The 12,417-nt window shown below is 38.1% G+C and overlaps 1 pseudogene; it reads left to right on the top strand.

Moving 5' to 3' along the window:
* Positions 1 to 12,417, top strand: part of LOC107759412 ((R)-linalool synthase TPS5, chloroplastic-like) — a 252,355-nt pseudogene that overhangs the window by 74,312 nt on the left and 165,626 nt on the right.

The raw sequence follows: 12,417 nt of genomic DNA, 5'->3' as shown, positions 1-12,417 counted from the left end.
TCCCTTCAATTTCTAGCCAAGAAATTAAAACTACTACTACCACTAAAGTCCTCATGCGTTCTCCTGTTAAATCGCTTGGTGTTCTACCTGTTTCTTTAATTTCCACACAAAATATTGTCTTTGAGACTTCATAGTTTGGTTTCTTATTTTTCAGAATCTAATTTTATGCATTGACATAAAAAGATATTTGTACAATTATCTCACTTATAAGGTAATTTTTTATGATTAGTATTAATTGATATATTATAAAAAAATGTAACTAACCGCACCGGTTATAATATGATGGCGAAATGTTTAATCATTAAATCTCATCCACAATTTCTATTTGCACCTTATTCTAAATCAACATTGGTAGATTTATTTTTGGGTGTATCAATTAACAATTAAGTAGTTTTAAAGGGTGGAAAGTGCATTTTAGGTACTAAGAAGCCTAGCTCGAAGGTATTACTCAATACAATAGCCCTCATTTTATGTTAGACTGTAGCAATATGAATCTAGGGGTGTTCATGAAAACCCGAAAAATCGAATTAAATAATTTATTTTAATTGAGTCCTAAAATTATTCATCACTATTTGGTTCAATTAACATCAATATATCTTGGTAAATGATAGATTTTTCAAAGAGCAATTGATTTGATAGTGTTATGTTGATAATGTCCGCCGGAATATATGTTTGGTAGTGTACAATTCATATTTAAGAAAAAATCGATAAATAACCTCAAAACCAGAAAAACTGACAAAAACGGACATATATCGAATCGATAAAAAACCAACTTAATTGATTTGGTTTCTTCCAATATTTGAAAAATCCACTTACTTGGTTTGAGTTTTTTTTTATTTGGAAAAAATCGATCCAAACAGGAGCACCCCTATATGAATCTATGCTACTTATAGGCTATTGTGTGGTAGCGCTTATTGGATTTCGTAGATTCAAATAGAAGTAGAATGTAGTTCTCTAAAAACGAGGAGGGACAAGTCTCCTGAATTGGCCAAAATGATGTTATTTTGTAATGAAGAGAAGAGAAAAGAAAAGAGGAAAAAGATAGAAGGAAAAAAAAGAGATGGTTTCTCTAATAAATTTTCATAACTTTAGGGATTGTTTGTGGGCGGATATTGTGAATACTTGAGGGTTGTGGGGTAGAAATGATACTAGGTAGTCACTCTAAAGGGCTATTATTTAGGGATTAGCTAATGTGTTATCAGTTTCAATTTTTCCTTTCAATTTTGAAGATTTAACTTAAATAGTCATATACCTAATCTCTTAATCTAAAAATAGCCGGTAGACGTATAATATATACATAATTCATATGTAATATATGTATAACCGTCTATAATCAATGTATAATCTATATATATCGGCTAGAAAATGTAAACAATGAATCTGGTCGGCTATTTGTGTAACAATCCCTTCAATTTTTCAGGATATAAATGTACTGAATTGTCCTGAATTTATGATTTTTAGTTCTAAATTTCAACACAAAACAAGCACTGGCTAATCTCTAAATAGCAAACCTAAGAATAGTTATTCGTGTACTTCCCCCTTTCTTTTTCCATTGCTTGTGAGGATCATAAAATAAGACAACAACAAAAAAAAAAAAAAAAAAAAAATTTAAAAACAAATGGACTTTTGAATAATAATATTTAAAAGATAGATCATATTTGTGACATTGATTTTACTCATTATTTTTGTGTTTGTGTTGAAGAATACAATCAAAAATTGACATTGGAATTGTAGGCTTGTCCAGGTTTCCAGCCAACAGAAATGACATTGGGAGCAGTAAGTTTCTTATTGAACTCAATTGCGAGCCTAAGAGAAGATGGAGCAGGCTGTGTTGAAGGGTTAATATTAGTATTCCATGTTGTCCCAAATACATGATTCATAGTTATCGATTGCGTAGATCTTGCTGGCACAAGCTCCACTAAATTAAGATCACCATCTCCACTTTCAAACTCTACATTTACTGATAAGAAATTAGCATTGGATCCCGGATCCACCTTGAATGCTACATTTGTGTTCTTGTATACGCACGGTACCCTACAATAACAAGTACAACTACTTATAAGAAATATTCTTTGTGTTTGTATACGGTAAAAATAGATCTAGGCTTTCCCACGTTCGATCGAGTTCGAATGACAAGAAGCCGGAGTAGAGTTTGGAGTTAGTTTCGAAACGAGTCTCGAGCCCGAAGGCTATTCGAGGAGTTGGCTCGATAATCTTATCGAGCCCATGAACAAATCGATCAACAGGACGCCGCTTCGAGGTCAGAAACGCACCACGCCCATCCCGAAGGTCGAACTCGAGGTAAGACCGAAGGGCCGACCCAGTAACAACCTCGAGACAGTATCGAGTTCGAGCCAGTATCGAACCCACAGACAAGAGCCTTTACAACCGCACCAAGGAAGAGAATCTTGACGAGAACCGAGGAAGAGACAAATTATCATGGATCCTCCACTATATGCATTATTTTATTATTTTATTATAGATAAAACAATGACCCTCTATTATAAAAGTGGGGATCCTTGTAAGCTATAAAAAGGCAAGATAGACTGGAATAAACGAATCTTTTTCTCATATACAAAGACATCTCTTTGTGCTTATTTATTTCATCTTATTCAATTTTCATGTTCATCATTTCTATCCTCATATTCAAAATACATGTATTGTTATCTTTTTATCAAAGGATATTACGTATCCTTAGGCTAAGGATAACAGTGATTGTTTGATATAAATCTACAGTACACTCCAGCTTACAACTTCAAGTCAGCAATGGCTTTACCTATCGACCTAGAAGCCGGCCTTCAAGATGAAACCAACAACTTGGCACACGGGGCCGGAAGGCTACCTGACAATGGCAATGAGGCTCGAATCGAAGTACCCGAAATTCGAGCCGAAGTACCATTGGATGTCAATTCACAAATAGCCCTAGAGGCGAATCAGCGTTCCGAACCGGAAAGAAGCATTCAGGGCGGTACTTGATCCGTAGCCCGAGACACCCACAACGCGGGGTAAATCGGGGTCAACTTGCGTATGATCTTCGAAATGCTACAAGCCCAACAAGCAGCGATAGCTTAGTTACAGAGCCAAACTCATATGCAAAGCAGGCCGAACTCCAATCCGCTTCGAGAAGTCATCCCTAGAACGGGGCCCGCCATAGTAAAATCGAACGAGAAATAATCGGGGACCACTCCCGAAATTACTAAATTGCTCGAGGAACTCACAAAAGGAGTCGAAGCCAACGACAAGAAAGTGGAAACATATAATGCCAGGTTCGATCAAATCCCGGGGGCTCCGCCAATAATAAAAGGGCTTGATTCGAAAAAATTCATACAAAAGCCTTTTCCCTCGAGCCCCCAAAATTTTCGTATGCCCGAAATTCCCAAATATAACGGTACGACCGATCCTAACGAACATGTCACCTCTTACACATGTGCCATCAAAGGCAACGATTTGGAGGACGATGAGATCGAATCCGTGTTGTTGAAAAGGTACGGGGAGACCCTCTCGAAGGGAGCGATAATCTGGTATCACAATTTACCACCAAATTCCATCGATTCTTTTGCCATGTTAGCATATTCATTCGTAAAGGCACATGTTGGTTCCATAAAGTTTGCAACAAGGAAATCAGACTTCTTCAAAGTAAAACAAAGGGGTAACAAAATGCTAAGGGAATTCGTATCCCGATTTCAAATGGAACGCATGGGTTGAACAAGCTAAGTTCGACAGCATCACGTCGGCTGAAACAAAATTTGATCGAGTATCCAGTAATAACTAGGGCAGATATACACAACCGGTATGAATCAAAAATCAGGGTCGAGGATGATCAATTGGGAGCTCCATATGAACCCGTGCATCAGAATAGGACAACCACTAAGAACCAAAAGGAGATCGACAGAGAACAAAGGTCGAACAGAGACCGATATCAACTGTACGTCACAGATCAGATGAACAACGGTTCAGCACGCAATACAGTTCGGAACAATCGGATGACTGATCGAGGGCAAAATTCTCGGGGAATTATGAGCAAGAGCGGCTTTGATAAATATGCCGATCCTATAGAAGTTCCTCGATTATCAGAGTATAACTTCAGCATTGATGCATCCGCCATCGTGTCGTCTATCGGAGGCATCAAAGACAAAAATGGCCTCGACTCATGCAGACCGATCCTGCCCAAAGGAATCCCAATCAAATGTGTGAATATCATGGCACCTATGGCCACCGAACGGAAGATTGCAGGCAATTAAGAAAGGAAGTGGCCCGCTTATTTAACAAAGGGAACCTTCGGGACTTTCTGAGTGATAGGGCGAAGAATCATTTTAAAAACAAGGATTTCGGCAAGCAAAACGAGCTAGAAAAACCGCAGCACGTCATTCACATGATCATCGACGGCGTTGATACCCCTCAGGGACCGGTGCTTAAACGCACTAAAACATCGATTGTAAGGGAAAAACGATCTCGGACTCAAGATTACACACCTATAGGGACTTTGTCTTTCAATGATGAAGATGCAGAGGGAGTCATCCAACCTCATAACGATGCACTGGTAATATTCGTACTCATGAATAAAACTAAAATTAAGCGTGTGTTAATGTCACGACCCAAAATCCCACCACAGGAGTCGTGATAGCACCTAGTCTCTAAGACTAGGTAAGCCGATTTCCATTGCAATTTTGAAGACATTTTAAAAAAAAAAATATCTAACAGCGGAAATAATTACAATATACGACCTCCTAAGACTGGTTGTACTGAGTCACGAAGTCTAACTGAATATATATAATGATCACTAGGACCGAATATACAATATTGTTTGATTACAACTTAACAGTACAATGAAATGAAAAGACTCCAAGGGACTGCGACAACCAAGCAGCTCTACCTTGAATCCTTACGATCCCGCTTTAACTCTGCTCAAGTCCGTTATCTTCAATACCTGGCTCTGCACAAAGATGTGCAGAAGTGTAGAGTGAGCACACCACAGCGGTGCCCAGTAAGTATCAAGACTAACCTCAATGGAGTAGAGACGAGGTACAGTCAAGACACTCACTAGTCTAATAATCTGTGCAATATAATATAGAAAATAATAGGAAACAAATAATCATAAAGGCAGGATAAAACAACCAGTGATATGCATAATAAACAACAAGAATATCATTAATATCACTCGACAATTAATAAACACAATTACACCCAATTAAATCAAGCCCTTTAAATAAATGTCTTTCACATAGTTCTTCCTGATAACTCTCTTTCAAATATAATTTTCTCAAATAATTATTTTTTAAATATAATTCTTTCAATAAATCGTTTCAAATACAATTTCTTCAAATAAATATCTTTCAAAATACAATTCTTTTATATAATACTTTCTATGTAAAAATCCTTCCAAATAAATATTTTGAAAATAATTCTTTCAATTAAAAAGTGACCACGTGACACTTCATTTCAAAATCATCAAAATACAGGTCTCGCCCCATTTTCATATTTTTCGTAAATAGGGGTCTCAACCCATTTTCATATTTCAACGGCACCTCGTGCCCATAATTAAATTATCATATTTTACCGGCACCTCGTGCCCTCATTTCATATCATAACTGCACGGACAATTCACGTACCAAATATCATTATCATTTCATCACAGCACCTCGTGCCCACATTTTATATCACAACTGTACGGACAATTCACGTGCCAATATCCCCATTTCATATCACAATTCACGGCACCTCGTGCCCACATTTTATTTTATAAACCGCCTGGCAATAGCCACAGGCTCCCAATTTCAACATAAATCATATTATTATCAATTTACTAACAACAAGATAAGTTGCACAAGGTATAAAAATAAACACAAGAAATTCACAACATCACATGAAAATTTTTCAATACCACAACCCCACATCATCACATATCGTCCCTGACAATAGCCACCCTTATCGCTCCTATAGCCACCCTTATCGCTCCGCCCAGACAATATCAATAGCCACCCTTATTGCTCATATAGCCACCCTTATCACTCCTATAGCCACCCTTATCGCTCCGCCTAGACAATATCAATAGCCAACAAACACAACAGTGAAATGCCACCCTTATAACCATATAATATCAACGGTGAAATACCAACCTTATATCCCCATAATAACAACTCTCACAACACAACAATTTACACAGGAAATTATCACAACAACATAACAAAATCAATTCATATCACAATTTTTCTAATGGCCACAACCAAATTTCAAAGCTACAACCAAGTCAATTAATTTCATAGCAAATAGCCAAATGATCCACACAATGTGTACAACACCCAAAAACAATCAATAAAGATAGAAATTACTCAACGTAAAGCAAAGTCTTCATAAAAGATCAAATTTTCAATAATTATATAAGCACCTCTTCTTAAGCTCATTTAATTAATTATTTGCAGAGGGAAAAATCCAAAATAAAATTAAATTCCAATAATTATCAAGCCAGCAAATTCACGAAATTTCATAAATAATCAAATAACAATTACAGCACATTGTCATATAACAATAGAGTCAACAATAAGGGTTTAGGCACGATAAGTAAATGATTAAATATATGTCAACAATTATCCAATTTACTACACAATATGCGAAAGACTTTAACTCAATAAAATTTGCACATATAAACCAAGTATGTACTCGTCACCTCGCGTACATGGTTTTCAATTGCCCAAGTTGCACATAAGACTCAATGCCTAAGGGAAATTTCCTCCAGTCGCGGTTAAGCAAGACACTTACCTCTTTGAAGTTATGCCGATATTCTAAAACTGCCTTCTTGCTTGAATTGACCTCTGGGCCGTTCAAATCTATCCAAATTAATTATATAACTTCATTAAAATTCATCGGAAACAATTCCGGATAATAATACGTCGACTTAAAAATTTATTCCAAAAAGTCAACAAAAGTAAATGCGGGACCCGCCTCTCGGAACCCGACATAATTTTCATGAAATCCGAACACCCTCGAATTCCAATAACAAATCGACCTCCAAATCTTAAATTTTCGTTTTTGAAAGATTTTACAAAAATCTTGATTTTTCTTCCATTAAATCCGAATTAAATGATGGATTCAAAGACATAATCATGGAAATTAATCAAAACTGGATGAGGATCACCTACCCCAAACACCCACGCAAGAATTTTTCAAAAGATCGTCTTCTACCGAGCTCCAAATTAGATTTTGAGTTATGAACTCAAACACCCGCTTTTGGGACTTTTAATTCTTCCCATATAGGCCTTCTTCGCTTTCGCGACCATTCCTTTGCGTTCGCGTGACAAGCATCACGTTCGCGAAGGCCAAACGACCCCAGGCCCCTATCTTCCTTTTCTTCTTCGCATTCGCGTTGCCTAGGCCGCGTTCGTGAAGGTTTGCCCTGCTCCTTCTCCGCGTTCGCATTCACAACTTCGCGTTTGCGAAGGACAAATCATTAGCCCCTCAAACTCCTCTTCCCGCGTTCGTGAGAAAGAAAACCAGACTTCAGCAACAGCAGTCCAAACAGCTCCAAATATGGTATGAAACCACTTCGAAACACATCCGAGCCCCTCGGGACCCCGTCCAATCATGCTAACCAGTCCCATAACATATCACGGACTTGCTCGAGGTTTCAAATCACATTAAATTATGCCGAAAATACAAATCGCACCACAAATCTAACTTATGAACTTCAAAAACTTCCAACTTCTAAAACTCGTGCCGAAACCTATCAAACCAATCCGGAATGACGTCAAATTTTGTAGGCAAGTCCCAAATAACATAACGGAGCTGTTCCAACTCTCAGAATCACATTCCGTCCCCGATATCAAAAAGTCAACCCCATGGTCAAACTTTCCAAAATTTTGAGTTTCGCCATTTCAAGCTTAATTCCACTACGGACCTCCAAATAATTTTTCGGACACGCTCCTAAGTCCAAAATCACCCAACGGAGCTAACGGAACCGATGGAACTCCATTCCGGAGCTGTCTTCACACAGTTTTGACTATGGTTAAAATCCTAAGACTTAAGCTTTCGTCTTAGGGACTAAGTGTCCCAAATCACTCCGAATCATCCGTAAATCAAACTCGACCACACACGCGGGTCATAATACATATACTCCGAAACTTAAGTCACTGAACGGGGCCTAAATTCTTAAAACAACAAGTGGGGTCGTTACATTCTACACCTCTTAAACAAACGTTCGTCCTCGAACGTGCTAAGAATCTTTCTAAGGACTTTAAGTTACTGAGTATATTCTTGCACACATACTTGTGAGTGATTTTACATTCCCGCAATTTAACACGGGTCCTATGACACCATTTCAATTAAGATTATTTCTTTTATCCATTCTTATAAGCTTTAAAGAAAAATCCCTAAACTCTCCAATAATTTTCGAAAATGCCTGAATTCTCACAACAACGCACAGTATTAGTCTCAACTGGCTATCGCAACTCGTGCCTTTGCACATATAAATTTCCTCAATAGTGTTGAAGTAATTCAAAACTTTCTCTGGGGTGCTACATTATTCCCCGCTTAAGATCATTCGCCCTCAAACACATAACATAATTTATCTTTTCCTTTGCAAATCTCAATCCCCCAAATTTTACTAACTCCCAAATATTTCAGAAATTTCTGCAGAGTCTCCCCTGTAATTGGGTCTATCCACCTGCTAGATTAACACTCAAACAACTCCTAACAATATATCCACAACCCAACAAAATACCACAGGGTATATATCAATAACATTAATCTCAGCATTGCCTGATCATAATGATATCATGACATGAAACACATCATATGTATGCTCATCACCACATCTCTGGTCTTAAAAGTTGTTCATAATTAATTCCAACATCATCAATTAATCTCATATTAACCATCACCTCATTTTGATTTTTTTTCCACAATACTTACAACAAAACATGAGGCATGAAGACCTCATGATTACTTACTCAGATTAATGAGTCACATTTAACGCCACCTGGGCACTCACCATATAGGCTAAAACTCAATATTTACAGTACAAAAATGGATGAATATGAACTGAAAATATACAAGCATTATCAAATAGGCCTAACAGGCATGACTCCCTATTAATATTATTGCACAAATTAAATTTCACAAGGGAGAATTTTAAACTCATAAATATTTCACCACAAGGACCTTGTCCTTATATAACGTCCATCGCGGCTTGCAGCCCGGTTTAAATATTTCACATCATATATAAAATTCGAGGATCTCATCCTCAACTCCGAGTCACAAGTATTTTGCACATTGTGCCAACTAAAATTTTCAATTTCCTTTCTTTCTTCTTTTCCATATATTTCATAAATAATTTTCACAACATATAATGAACCCTCATACTGGTAGGGCGTATAATTCATAAAAATTAGAATAAATTATTCCGAAACACATTAAACCTACTGTATTAAATAATAAATCTTTGCTTTTTGACTTATAGCCCTCAATGGTGCACAAAAATAAAGTGACAGACACAGGTTCACATCTTTAAATCTCCCAACAGGGATACACAAATAAGTGGGTCATAAATTTACGAAGCTCACCATAAGTGGAGCATAATAGGAGGACTCACCTCAATATTCAGAACCGAATCAAATTAAGGAAAATATCCTTTATAATAAAATCAGGATCGTACTTGTAACGACACTATCTAGTGTATTGGCCTCACCCAAATCATAGTGATTACATCAACGGGTCGGGCCTCCACCTCTTAGGTGCCCACTACCCGCCTGTCCTCCACTTCTAGATGACTGTGCATGTGGAGTATCAACTGGAATAAATCTTGTAGCTGGAGTGTTCTGATGAAATCCACCCCTCCCAAGTCTGGGACAATCTCTCATGATATGCGTAGTATCACCACACTCATAAAAACCCCTCTGAGGTCGCGACTGCTCGTACAGAGTCTGTGCCAGATAACTGGAATAACCACTGTAAGAATCTCGTGTCAGTGGTGCACTGTAAACTGGAGCACTCCGACTGCTCGAGCCTCCGCTATAATGGGTTATAGCTGAAGAGTAAAATCCACTGAACACTCCAGATCTTCGAGACCTTTTGGCCTCCTTAGACTCCCTTTCCTCGCCTAAAACACCCTCAATCTTCTTTGCAATCTCCACTACTTGTTGAAATGGAGCATCAGTTTGCAACTCTCGAGCCATACATATTTTAATATCATAATCGAGCCCCTCAATGAATCTGCGGACCTGTTCTCTGATTGTAGGAACTAAGATAGGTGCATGACGGGCTAACTCACTGAATCTGATAGCATATTCTGACACTGTCATAGTGCCCTGATGTAACCGTTCAAACTTTGTGCGCCACGCATCTCGGATAGTCTGGGGAACAAATTCTTTCAAGAACATTTCCAAAAATTGATCCCTAGTTAGTGGTGTGGCATCGCCTGGTCTACCTTCTTCATAGATTTGCCACCACCGGTACATTGCACCTGATAGTTGAAATGTAGTAAAGGAAACTCCGGTCACTTCCACAATACCCATGGTGCGGAGAATACAGTGACAATTTTCTAGAAATCCTTGGGCATCCTCTGTAGCTGTGCCACTGAAAGTTGGTGGATCATATTTCTTAAACCTTTCAAGTCTCTTTTGTTCTTCTTCTGATGCCTCGGGCCTAACCTCAGGCCGAACCGAAATAACAGGTTGTACCGGTATTGCACCCGGAACCTGACCAACGTGAACCTGCTGCTCTGGAATTATGGTTGGAGTCTGATCTACTCCCCCAATCTGTGAAATATTTGGTACAACAGAGATCAATCCCGCCTGTGTTAATGTACCAAACATACGCAGGAATTGTGCTAAGGTCTCCTGAAGTTCGGGGGTAACAACAGGTGCTTCTGGTACCAGTCCCACGACTGGAGCTACTAGTGGCTCCCCAACTGTTGTTCTGGCAGGTGCTCTAATCGTAGCGCGTGCCCTTCCTTGGCCCCGACCTCTTACAGCCCTAGCAGTATGTGCGGATGCATGCTCAGCTAACCCGGTAGCACGTGTACTCACCATTAGTGAGAGAATAGAGATACAAAGGCTTAAATTCCAAATTCAACAAATTCCGCACGACAGGAATGAATGAAATGGAAATTTCCTAACAGTTCTGTAGCCTCTCGAAGATAAGTACAGACGTCTCCGTACCGATCCGCAAGACTCTACTAGACTCGTTCGTGACTCGTAGAACCTATGAACCTACAGCTCTGATACCAACTTATCACGACCCAAAATCCCACCACAGGAGTCGTGATGGCACCTAGTCTCTAAGACTAGGTAAGCCGATTTCCATTGCAATTTTGAAGCCTTATTTTTTTTAAAAAAAAATAAAAAAATCTAACAGCGGAAATAATTACAATATACAACCTCCCAAGACTGGTAGTACTGAGTCACGAACTCTAATTGAATATATAGAATGATCACGTGGACCGAATATACAATACTGTTTGATTACAAATTAACAGTACAATGAAATGAAAAGACTCCAAGGGACTGCGACAACCAAGCAGCTCTACCTTGAATCCTAACGATCCCGCTTTAACTCTGCTCAAGTCCGTTATCTTCAATACAAGGCTCTGCACAAAAATGTGCAGAAGTGTAGAGTGAGCACACCACAGCGGTGCCCAGTAAGTATCAAGACTAACCTCAATGGAGTAGAGACGAGATACAGTCAAGACACTCACTAGTCTAATAACATGTGCAATATAATATAGAAAATAATAGGAAACAAATAATCATAAAGGCAGGATAAAATAACTAGTGATATGCACAGCAGACAACAAGAATATCATTAATATCACTCAACAATTAATGAACGCAATTACACCCAATTAAATTAAGCCCTTCAAATAAATGTCTTTCACATAGTTCTTCCAGATAACTCTCTTTCAAATATAATTTTCTCAAATAATTATTTTTGAAATATAATTCTTTCAATAAATCTTTTTAAATACAATTTCCTCAAATAAATATCTTTCAAAATACAATTCTTTTATATGATACTTTCTAAGTAAAAATCATTTCAAATAAATATTTTGAATATAATTGTTTCAATTAAAAAGTCACTATGTGACACCTCATTTCAAAATGATCAAATTACGGGTCTCAACCCATTTTCATATTTTTCGTATATACGGGTCTCAGCCCATTTTCATATTTCAACGGCACCTCGTGCCCATAATTAAATCATCATATTTGCCTGGCACCTCGTACCCTCATTTCATATCACAACTGCATGGACAATTCACGTGCCAAATATCATTATCATTTCAACACAGCACCGCGTGCCCATATTTTATATCACAACTGCACGGACAATTCACGTGCCAATATCCCCATTTCATATCACAATTCACGGCACCCCGTTCCCACATTTCATTTTATAAACCGCCTGGCAATAGCCACGGGCTCCAAA

Source organism: Nicotiana tabacum, unplaced genomic scaffold (assembly GCF_000715075.1).
Source record: "Nicotiana tabacum cultivar K326 unplaced genomic scaffold, ASM71507v2 Un00001, whole genome shotgun sequence".
Classification (NCBI taxonomy): Eukaryota; Viridiplantae; Streptophyta; class Magnoliopsida; order Solanales; family Solanaceae; genus Nicotiana; species Nicotiana tabacum.
The sequence above is the reverse complement of the archived record's forward strand: the minus strand, read 5'-3'. Positions and strand labels throughout refer to the sequence as shown.